This window comes from Miscanthus floridulus, chromosome 3, assembly GCF_019320115.1.
Source record: "Miscanthus floridulus cultivar M001 chromosome 3, ASM1932011v1, whole genome shotgun sequence".
Taxonomy (NCBI): Eukaryota; Viridiplantae; Streptophyta; class Magnoliopsida; order Poales; family Poaceae; genus Miscanthus; species Miscanthus floridulus.
In genome coordinates, this window is record NC_089582.1 from 41013527 (window position 1) to 41026292 (window position 12766).

Genomic DNA, 12766 nt, shown 5'->3' on the forward strand with positions numbered 1-12766 from the left:
CAAACAAATCTGAGTCATTGATTTTTTAGACTTTTTAAATTAATTAATTGATTAATTAGTCTGAGAAAAGAAAAAGGTTATTCTCAAATCCCCCTTATCATGGCATGCATACAGTGTGATGCTAACATACATATTTTTTCTTTAAAAGTGGTGAAAACCTTTTTTATGATACATATAGTCACATTAAAGTTGTACACCGATCACACGTTATATACTCAATTAAAAAAATCTTATATGTGCTGTCACATATGTAGATTTAGGAACAAGAACTTATACAAGCATAAAGAATGATCATGGTCATGTACGCACATGGATTTGGCAATGAGACATTCACGGTCACGTATACGTGATTTGGGAAAGAGATTACGTGCAAGAAAAACATGCTCACGGCAGATGGTCAGCATGGGAGAGACGACCTGGCAGGTTTCCTCCATGATGGGACGATGTTGCCAGTAGGCATCAGGAGGGGTTAATCGCTAAGTGCTCCCGAGTGATGCTAGTCCGACAGCCGATTCTTCTCTGGAGGTGGCTGCCGTCGGTAGGCAACAGAGGACATCGAGGGGGAGGAGCAACTGCAAGAGCAAAACCTGTGGGGGCAATGCACTTGAGGACAAAAATGTGACAAGGTTAATCCCAACAGACGAAGAAATTGTCTTCCCTTTAGATAGAATACAAAGTGGAGAGTAGAGATAGAGTAGTTCTTGGCTGATTGGCGACCAGCAATGATAGTGTGCAATAGAGTAATTACATTCCTCTTGAACTAAATCATGTTGTTACATATATTAATAATGCATACATTTTACCACATTCTATATTTCCCGCAAAAATGTGTTGGGTTAGCGCTTCGCGATTAACACTTTGACCACATTCTAATAATGAATATAATGTACCTTTGTTTCTACATGTATCAGTGGCCGGCATCATGTCATGACGCGTACAAAAGCTTCTTCGATCAATGATCGATCACATTCTAAAATGGGCAGCACTTCTGAAATGTGCAGCATGGTGGTACAAGACCAACGATCTACACATGTTCGATGGCAATTTTTTCCTATCCTGGTGTCTCCTATTACCACTGGCTCCTCACTCGTGTTCCATTGAAACTGCTCCAATCCTTTCCTACATTCCTGTGTGGACCTTGTCTACTGAACAGAACTTCTGTTTTGATGTGAGGGTGAACGCAACTGTGGAGTCTGCTATATACACATTCGACATGAGAAGATGGCACGTATATATTTGTGTTCTTTTTCAAACAGAACACAATTAAGTTATGGTTGGTGGGAAATATATGACATGTACCTGTGCCTTACTAATTAAACCTCTTTACACCAAACATATGATTAATGTACATCGGAACTGATGTATATGGACACACTGATGTATGTTGACACGTTTGGTTGAAGCATAACGTGCCCAGAAAAAAATGACGATTAATTTTAATTAAAATTCGAATTGGGTGAAGCTTATGTGTGTGGTGGCCAAGAAAAACAGAAACCCAATATTAAGTGGAACGTAGGTACTGTACAATAATATATGTATCGTGGTTTAATTACTTACTAGATAAAAATATAGGAACAATAATTCATCCAAAACAATGATATACTTGCTTAATTCACTAATAACAGCTAGCTGGCCAGGTTCAACTTGATCGTTCCAGGACACTCTGCTCCAGATGCTGTCTAAGGTCATATTACTACTTGACACCTAGCTAGGAAGCTCCGACCGGCCTGCTGCTGAAAACACTTTCGGATATATGAGCACGTTTCGCATGATCGCATCCCTTATCGTCGTGGCTTGTTTATTGCTTGGTTTCCAGGGTTTAGATCACCAGAACATGTGATTATAATACACGGTGTTCAGAAAATGCACACAACCGCTCTCTAACACACTAGCAAGGCTAGCAACTAGCAGCCTTGCCAAGCAAGGCGAAGCGACCTGGACGAGCAAGCCACCCAAGTACACCCTTATTAGTTATATACCTCCAGCTTGGATCTCTCTTGCTTGCATTCCCACCGATTAATAATAATCCTTTTGGAACCATCACACTGTGAGGATTTTGGGCGAAACAAAATCACATGATGGAGCAGTGGAATTCAACCTCACAGTACGTGGTAGCCTATTTCCTAGTGCCTACCATTTCTACACACAAAAATGAGTTTCTATTTCCTCATCCATTGATGAGGCACCATGCCCTCATTTTCTCCTCCATTATCCACTCCTCAATCGACTCTTTGTGTTGACAAACTGAAGGTGTGTCTAAGGGGGGAAGTAGTTAAATGGTACCTTTGGCGATGGGATGACATATATATATTCCACATAAATTTTCAGGATAAGTTGGACAACGTAATAAATTAAAACTGATATTTAAGTTGTCACATCGCTCAGAATCTCACCGAACACCTTATTCATTGGAGCTTGAGGGGAGTGGTGGCGTACGGGCAGCGCGAGTACAGGGGCGGCGCGAGGAAGTGAGGCGGCGCTGAAGGGAAGACGCGACGCGAGCTCGCGAACTGGAGCCGCGGCTTCGCGGGGTCACGATGCGGGCCTGACTCCGGAGATAGCGTTTGGGTGTTTTTTTCAATTTTTTATTAACCTGAGTCACGGGGTCACATACAGAGCTGTGGGCTTTCTCTTTTTTCTTTTGGCGCTGGATGCTAGACCAGATGGTTTTGGGTTTTGACTTGGCGCCGGATGTTCATACTAGCGGCAAATTTAGGCGTGTTGGATTTTTTTCACATAATATTCCTGTGCGTTAGAAAAATACCGACAGAAAAAATATGTACCCGACAGAAAAATAAACATTTTTTCTGTGTGTATCAAACATACCGACAGAAAAAATATAATTTCTCAGTCGGTGTAAAAAACCGACAGGATATTCATATTTTTTATGTCGGTTGTCTAATTTTCCTGTTGTTTTCCCCCACCCGACAGGATAATATTAATTTTCCTATCTGTGACGTTTATACCGACAGGAATTTTTAGTTTCCAGTAGCGTTGGTGGATTTATGGATGAACTGAGGGTTGTTGGAGTTGACCTAGAAGATGGTGTAATGATGGTCCATCCTGAAGACGGTGTGCTGGTGATCATGTCCTGAAGATGGAGCTATACTATGCAAGTTATCCAGGCAAGCCCCGGTGCATGAACTATTTGTTTTCCATCACTCTTTTGTTTTTGTTGCATTAAGTGTAGGAGTTGTTTGTAACCTACATGCATAAATAACCTAACCCATGAGTCCTACACCATCAGATGTTGCTTTGTTGATATAAATTATTACACCATCAATTACATCAAATCCCGTTGTTTCTGAAATTTAGTCTTAGTATAATTGTTCAAACCAGGATGGACAGAACAAACATTAAATTGTTTCTTTGTCCAGTGAGTTAGTTGAAGCATGCTATGTTGTAGCATAGCTATTAGGACTGGACCAGATATTGAACCGCTGGTTCACTGAAAATGCTAATCCAAGCAATGGGTAAGCCACTAGTCCAACGAATTTAACTGGCCTGCAAACTCCTAATCAATATACTATTATATAGGAGTCTAAAAATCTGACTAAAAACTCTTGATTATAATAGATAAGTATTAGAGAATGTATAAATGCCTAAAAACTCAGGAGGAACAGGCACCATGCACACTTTGCGTGAGAAGCTATTCCCTGATGTCTGCCACTCCAATAAAGTGAAGTAGAGAATACATGTTAAATATTCTTTTGCATATGCTACATCATATATAACTTGGCTCCTCATCCACTTTGTATTTGATTGTTGCTAGCTCAGTGTTCTTGAAAAATCAAGACTACATAAGGAACAAGTGTGTAATGTATGGTGCACTAGACAGTGCCAAATTTATAGGTTACCCTCCAGGCATCAACGCTTACTATGCATTGGTGGCATTCAACCATATGCAAATATACACAGTCTAGAATAGATATGATAAACAATCACAACCATTAGTCTGCATCCAATAGATATATAACTGTAACATAAGGAGCCCACACTCTAGTTTCAATATAATCCTATAGTATGTATGCCATGCATATCACTCAATTCGTATAATCTAGACCCACCACTATGCCAAACACTCCAAATGACGACAACTATTGTACTAGTTTAGAGATGTCATATGGTCTGTCTATGTCTTGATGTTGCTCATAGAGCAAAGAGTTTAGATGGAGGATTGTAGATAGCTTGCCAGCATGGTATGAGGATATGTGTTCTGAAAATACATAGTCTTATCTTCAGAAGATAGAAGCTATCGTCCAATTTATAAATAAGTTGCTAGTAATTTTGTGCATAACTTGTTAGTAGACGCATGTCTCACCAAAAAACAGGATGATCATTTTGTTAAGCTCGATGTATAGGATGTAATATAATGGTGAAAAGCAAACTGAATGCAGACATTGTATAAAAAAGTTATCATAGTGTAAAGTAAACAGTATGAGCGTGGTACAACAAATGGATAACAAGTAGCTAAATTAAGTGGTTAATAATTCACTATAGCAAGCATCACAGTACCCGAGTACCGAGTCCTTCGTACATCCTTATGGACAAACTGATCTGTCTATTTAAAGAAGTTAACTGAAGCTGCAAGTGTGTCAGAGTAAATCAAGATCTCATGATCCATCATTACATGTGCTTCAAATGTTCTTCTAAGCCCTGCATGGAAACTTTGTGCAAACCAGCATTGTAGATGAAGGTACAAGCGCTTCTCAAGCTTGAAGTAGTAGGTTGCTTGTTGTAGCGGGCAAGAAAGCGGAGAACATGTCATTGTCATGGCCCTCGATCTGCCCCTGCCCAATGACATTTTTTTCCTATCCTAGTGTCTCCTATTACCACGTGCCGCTCACTCGTATTGTCACACCCGATTTTAAGGACAAAATTGGATGCAGAATTCTATGTATGCCCAGAGATCAGTCTCACACATAAAATGATAAATTACAATAGTATCAAGAGACAAAGCTTTATTATATAATGAACAACAATATTACATAGGGACAAATATTTATCAGAGTAGCAGAAGTACACATTCTAATCTTGAAGTGAAGCCTCCAAACACCACAGGGATGGTTGATTGGGGGTATATACGCCTAGCACTTCTCAGAAACTCACTAGCTTCACCATCTGGTATCCATCCGTGATTTTTGTTCAAGTAATTGAAAAGTAAAGCAAGCGTAAGTACATGACGTACTTAATAAATATAACATGGGGTTCATGAGGCTCAAAAGGCTGACACCGGTTTGCTACGGTTAGTTTTTAGTGAATCATAATTTTAGCAATTGAGTAGCAACAAGTTTAGCACAAGCCCATATGACCACATGGTCATGTAAACAAGAATAATGTATAGCATAAATAAATTAATCACAGGTGTTCTTCTATTCCATAAGGATCCCAAGGCCGCTCGTGCCTATGAGCACGGCTGATATACCAGTTTTACACTCTACAGAGGTTGTACACTTTCATCATGAGCCGTGATTTGCCCTTTTGCCTGTGGTGATCAGCCTCTTGACCCACTTCCAAGGAAGGTTGGCAGGGTTCACTATGAAGTCTTTCAAAGGTTCGTCTAACAAGTTAGTAGCCGCTAGGTTTTCGTGGCAAGCAGGTGTAGGAACCCCCTTTCGAATGGCACAATTCTTTCTCGGCTATACTCATAAGAACAGAGGCTGTCTTATACCCATCTCGTCAAGACCCTTTTGCGCCTTTCAGTAACCACTGTCAGCTAGAAAAGGACCTCATACTTGACTAAAGCCAAAGCCATATAGCATTCATGGTTGTACTGTAAGTCCCAGGTTGTCACTTACAGATAAGTCGTTAGAGGGAGAAACTAAAGCATTTGGAAAGTAGCCAAATACTCCTACACCCTTTTCTGTTCATGTTGCTAAAAAGCATATTATAACGTTTATTGCATATACCATTAGTAAAGTTACAGATCATGGTCATTTAATTGAGCACTAGCAGAAATACTACCCAATGCACATAACCCATAGGTATCAAGGTATAAAGGTAACAATAGCTAGGATATCCTCAGTGGTAATCAAGGTAGACACATGCAGTATGAATTAAGTGGTTAAAGGTGAATAGGTAATAAGGATGATTCCATGCTATACTTGCCTTTCATTTGCTTCAGAACTAATGGTCAACTCCTCGTAGAACCTTCGATCTTTTGTTCTTTCGGTCTCCAACGCTTACGGATAGCTCTTCTTCTACTTGCATATCATAGCACACCAACAAACAGACAAGCAAACAAATGGATGCAACTATGAGCAGTACACCATATGAGACAAAATAACATACTAAAAGGGGACTAGTTGCTAAGGTCACGAGATCCAAGAAACGCCGAAAACGGAACTACTATTGAAAATAAATGGCTACCGGGAGCTTTATATTATAAAAGAAAGAAAAAGTCTTTAATGCTTGATTTATTTTAATTAAGGAAAACCATATAAAGCATATTAATTTAGATTACACAAAATCACATTTATTCTGAAACCCGAGTTAAACTAGCCATTTATTAATTTATAAACATGCATGCATCATTTTAACCGAATTAAACTTTAACTTTGTAAAAGAAAAATGTATGTGAAAACATCTAAACCAACTTTTATATGAATCGTGTTTAAACTAGGCAAATTATAATTAATAAGGACACATTTAAGTTGCTATTAATCAAGATAATATTTAATTATGAAAGATAGGAGATTAGTCCTTAAGTTGCTTTTAATTAGAAACTCACTTGCATCTGCATTAATCAAATTAATATTTTACTCAATAAAATCACAGTCGAGTGACATGAAAAACATTAGCACTATCGCATAGAGCGCGTCGATACGAATTTAGCGTAACTTGAACAAAGCAAAACAAAGTTAAAACAGATAAAGGGTGGCTATTTTATGACCAGTGGCAAACTCATTTTTTTTTAGATAAAGGATAAAATATCCGGCTTCATCTATCAATGATAGAATCAGACCAATTATTACAGACTCCAACCTGGGCACAAAGTTCGGCTGAAGTAAAACTTACAACCACACACACAACTAACGGAACAGGTAAAAAGTTTTAGATTAAACAAAACCAACATGCCTTTGTGAAAGCCAACCATTGAAACCAAAGAAATGTAAGGCCGACGTCTCTAGGTGTTGTGCCACAGAGATCATTTGATCTTTAAGATCTTCATGCCGCTGTAAGTTTGCCCAATGACGAAGCCAGTGCGTTCCTCGGAATAGTACCTGCAAAAGAGATTTTGGTTTGCATTTGTCAAAAACCACCTCATTCCTTGTTATCCAGATTGCCCAAAGAAGTGCGGAAGCTGCTGTTAATAACAATGTATTGTACTTTTTGTTTCCCAATTTAGACCAATGATAGAACAAATCATCTATATTTGTGGGAGGTGATATCCCAAAAAGTATATGTATAGAGCGCCACAAAAATTTGACATAAAAGCAATCAAAAAAGAGATGGTGAATTGTCTCTGAAAAATGGCAGAAACAACAACTTTTGTCTCCATTCCAATTTCTCCTAGCCAAGTTATCTTTGGTTAGAATCACTCTTCTTTTTAGATACCACATGAAAACTTTTATTTTCATTGGTAGCTTTGTTTGCCAAATATCTTGCGACACTCTCACCCCATTGTTAATTAATGCAGCATACATAGACTTGACTGTAAAAGCCCCAGAGGCATTTAAATTCCATACAAACACATCTCTTTCCTGTAGTAAGTTAATCTGTTGTAAAGAAGCTATAATTCGATGCCAATTTGTTAAGTTCGCACCCACCAAATGTCTCCGAAATGAGATATTTAGTACCGGGGAACTCAAGACTGTAGCTATAGTGTCTTGTTTTCTTCTTACAATATTAAACAACGCAGGAAATCTATCTTTGAGAGGTTTGTTGCCCAGCCAAGTATCAACCCAAAATCTGGTTTGTGTCCCATCTTTGACATTAAAATGTCCTAACTCCATGAAGTTATCTTTAATATTCATAAGGCTTTTCCAGAAATACGAGTCCGTTGGTTTCTTTTCACAGCTTCCAAGAGTCTTATTTTTAATGTACTTATTTCTTAATAATTCTTGCCACAGCCCATCCTCATTTAATAACTTAAACAACCACTTACTGAGCAAACATTTATTTTGAATCTCTAAATTCTGTATCCCTAGACCTCCCTGGTCCTTAGGCTGACACATAACTTTCCACTTGACTAACCTGTATTTCCTTTTGTGCTGGTCATTTTGCCAGTAAAAGCGAGACCTAAAACAATCAATTTTTTCCACCACCCCTTTCGGTAGTTCGAAAAATGACATCATGAACATCGATAAACTGGATAGCACCGAGTTTATGAGTACCAAACGACCACCGACTGTAAGTAGTTTCCCTTTCCACCCACTAAGTCTTTTCTCGATTCTCTCTTCTATACACTTCCAGTCTTTATTATATAGTTTCCTAAAATGCATAGGTAAACCCAGGTAACGAAATGGGTATTTACCACTGGCACATCCAAACAGCTGCGAATAAAACTCTTCATGATCTTTAGCTTGTCCAAAACAAAAGACTTCGCTTTTGTGGAAATTAATCTTTAAGCCAGATAGTTGCTCAAAAGTACTTAGCAGTAGTTTCATATTAACTGCTTTCTCAACATCATGGCTCATGAAGATCACCGTGTCATCCGCATACTGAAGAATGGATAAGCCATCCTGAATTAGATGGGGAATAACCCCTTCTATCTGCCCTGCTTCCTTTGCTCTTGCAATTAGTATGGCCAACATATCAACCACTATGTTAAATAGTATGGGTGACATAGGGTCACCTTGCCTTAAACCTTTTTTTGTCTGGAAGTAAGATCCGAGTTGGTCATTAACCTTAATATTTACATTGATTGCTTCATCTTGTACCTTGCGTCATCATGAACGTGGCCATAGCCTTGAAGTAGCAGGGAAGGGGTTCGGCTGGGGGGAGGCGGGCACGGCCGCGGCGGCGCTTGCCCGCGACAAGTCCTGGCTGGTCCCGCTCGCGGTGGTGGCCGAGCAGCACAGCAGAGCGCTGGAGGCGGCTTGGCCGGTCATAGCCGGTGGCGCGGCTTCAGTCGGCGATGGTGCCGGCCGAGTACGGGGAGAGGGGCTGCGGGAGCGGATTGATGCGGAGGAGCGACCGAGCGGGCTTTTGGTGTCGCTGCAAAACCCATGGAGAATACGGGAAGGCGAAAGGTGGTCCGCACGGGAGATCGATAGCTTGGCGGTGAGCTCGTCAATGGCGACGGTGATTGCGGTTTGGGGTGCTGGAGTGGGAGATGGGCATGGGACGAGGCGTGGCAGGTGCGACGCGCAGCTGAGGTGCCGTGGTCTCCTTTTAAAGGGGAAGAAACGGAGAGACGAGCGGTGGCAGGGCTTCGGCTGCCACGTCAATGGCGGCCGGACTCGGCGCTGCGCGGGGAGCGGGGAGCGACCGGGGATGGGCGGTTGAGGGTGGCACTGGGGACTGGGCACGCGCGGCTTGGTCCTCATGTTTGCCCGGTCTGCGCGAGGAGGAGCAGGCTCGGTCGAGCGTTGATGGCGGACGCATAGGATCGGCGACTGGAGGTTGAGGACGGGCCTGACATGTGGGGCCCGCCTGTCGGCTAGACAGAGAGAGGAAACGCTGGGGTGGGCTTCTGCCGCTGGCTGCTACGGCTGGTTTGGCCCACTCGGCCAAGCATGCCCAGGAGGAAAAGGCGCGGGAGAAAAAAAAAAGAAAAAGAAAGGAAACGCTTTTCTTTTTATGAAACAGGATTAAAACTATTTTGAGAGTTAATAACCATTTTATAAATACTTTTTAAATTCAAACTCTCAAACTCTTTTGAAAATAAGCTTGAAAACTTATTTCCCAAAACTTTGATGTTTCCAAACATATTTTTGAAAAGTCTTTTTTTAAACTTTATTTTGAAAGCCATTTTTATTTAACCAAGTTTTTAAAGCTTTATTTTTCCAAAACAGAAGAGAACCTATTCGAGGCTTGATCGAAGTTTGGAAACTCATTTTTCACATAACAAAACATGAAAGCAACAAACAAATTTTATTAGCTTTATAAAAGTTTTATAAATCCATATTTTCTTATTCTAAATTAGTAGCTAAACAAATAAATATTGGAAAATTCTAGAAAATTTATTAAATCCTCTATTTTATTTAGTGTCTTCTATTCACAACCAAAAATAGAAATTTTTGGATGTGACACGTATTCCATTCAAATTGGTCTAATCCATCCCTGCATTCCTGTGTAGACCACGTGTAAACAAGCAAAACTTCTGGTTTTGAAGTGAGGGTGAATGAAACTATGGAGTTATATATATTCGACATGGGAAGATGCATGACACGTATTTTTGCTTTTTTAAAAGAACTCAAATTATGGTTGGTGGGAAAATTGATTACTTAACCTCCTTACACCAATTATATCATTACTCCGGCCACTGTCAAAACCTATGTATATGGACACGTTTGGTCGAATCATTACTAGAGGACTTCATTCTCGACCTATTTCGAAGGAGATTGTTTGGAAAGCATAAGGGAAATTAGGGTTTCATTCTCACTTGTCCCATCAGTTATGTGCTGCCAGTATTAATAATAGGGGTGTTCACAAAAAAAAGTATTAATAATAGGGGAGGTGAGAGGTCGATCTTTACATAATTCTTTTAAAAAATTCCTTAGTTGACTCAATCTTGCTCGTTAGTGACCTTAGACAGATCCATCATCTTCTCTTCACTTTGGTACCTACGTGGGTGGTTGGCTGACTGGTGGGGGTCTCCCCGGATTAAAAAAAATTGCCGCGAAGTGCGCGAAAAATACCGTGACTTGTGAATTTGACGGAGCGGGCGGGTGGCTGACTGGTGGGGGCCTCCCCGGATTACAATTTTTTTTGCTATTTTTTTAGCCCAATTTGTAATTTTTGAAAATCATTTGTAGTAGCGGTTTTCTTAAGAAAACAACCAGTGTAAATTATTTGTAGTGGCGGTTTTCTTAAGAAAATAGCCAGGGTAAATCATTTGTAGTGGCGGATTCTAGAAGACGCCTGTGAAGTTCACGATTTTCACTGGCTTTTGCCATTGGCGGTGTTGTAACATGGCCCCCGACAGCGGGGTGTCGCCAAGGCGTCTTCGAGCATCTTAGGGCAGAGACCCGGCGCTGACTAAAGGAACTTTCCCGGCTATGCTCGGAGGGTGCTGAATCTCCTTTTTATCGTGGACTCCGCCAAGGCCAGGCACGCATCCCGCCGACTGCTCAGGCGGGCGTCTCCGGTATTACGGGCGGAGGCCGCCTCATCTCTAAACTAATCAAACAAACGATCTTGCCTAAGTGTGCGCAGGTACTCAAGCGCAGGCGCTCGCGGTCCGAGCGGAGACCAACGGATGATGTCTCCGCCCAGACCGGTGGAGACTCTCCAAGGCGACGGCGCGCCCCTGAAGGCGGAGTCCAGCGGCCGGGCGGAGACCTGCGGATGATGCCTCCGCCTGGACCGGCGAAGATTCTCCAAGGCAACGGCGCGCCCCTAAAGGCGGAGGCCAGTGGCGAGAACCATAGCCCCCGCGCGGCCAGGCGGAGACCCGCGGGTAATATCTCCGACCGTCCGGCGGAGACCCGCCAACGCGCCCCGGGAGATGAAGGCTAGCGCCGGGGACCTAGGCCTTTGGGCCGAAAACCGAGCTACAGTGGGCCGGCTGCTTATGGAAGCCCATCACTTGAAGACGGTATGGCAGGATTGCCCCGCGAACAAGACGCTAGCGGCGGAATATTCCAGGAATGTACTATAGCAGTTGAGGGGCATTGTAATAAATTATGTTATGTAGTAGTTGAGTCCTATAAATAGGGGGACACTTGTAACCATGGAGGTTGGTTGGTGGACGAATTAATGAAACCTTAGCTTTCCGTGCCATTCCCTTACTCACCACTCTCCCCCTTATTGTTCTTATCCCGAGCCTCCGCTCGAGGCCGACCGTCCGACGGGCGGAGGCCTCGGTCTCTTCCACGTAGTTTGAAACCGCTAATTTCAACATTGACGCCCACCATGGTTGGGCCAAGGCAAACCAACGATCCGTAGTGACCATGGGTCAGCGAGGAAGGCCTAGGCGCAACATTCATAGCGCCTACGCAACCTCGCCAGTGGAGGATGACACCAGAGCAGATGCCCAGGGTCAACCACCGGAACCCCAAGACCAAGAGATTCAAGATCCGGAGGCCCAACCAAACTCAGCCACAGCACCCGAGCAAGAACTGCAACAGCTGCAAGCACAGTTGCAAAGAGCGCAACAAGAGAGGGATAGAATGGCAGCAGCATTCATAGCTAATCAGCAAGCTATTCAAGCATCAGCACAAGCAGCAGAAATAAGGCAGCAGTTGGCAGTCCTACATGCTGAGATGCTAAGTATGCAGCATGCAGTACCAGCGATAACCTCCGCAATCCCAGCCTCCGCAGCAACACCAACTGCAACCATGCTTCAAGGTTCTATGCCAGTGATCAGCCAGCCGACGATGCCATCTCAGGTGATGCGGAGGCCTATCGATCCCAAGTCCCCACTATCTGAAGGCCCTAAAGGCGGAGGCCAGTGGCGAGAACCATAGCCCCCGCGCGGCCAGGCGGAGACCGCGGGTAATATCTCCGACCGTCGGCGGAGACCCGCCAACGCGCCCCGGGAGATGAAGGCTAGCGCCGGGGGACCTAGGCCTTTGGGGCCGAAAACCGAGCTACAGTGGCCGGCTGCTTATGGAAGCCCATCACTTGAAGACGGTATGGCAGGATTGCCCCGCGAACA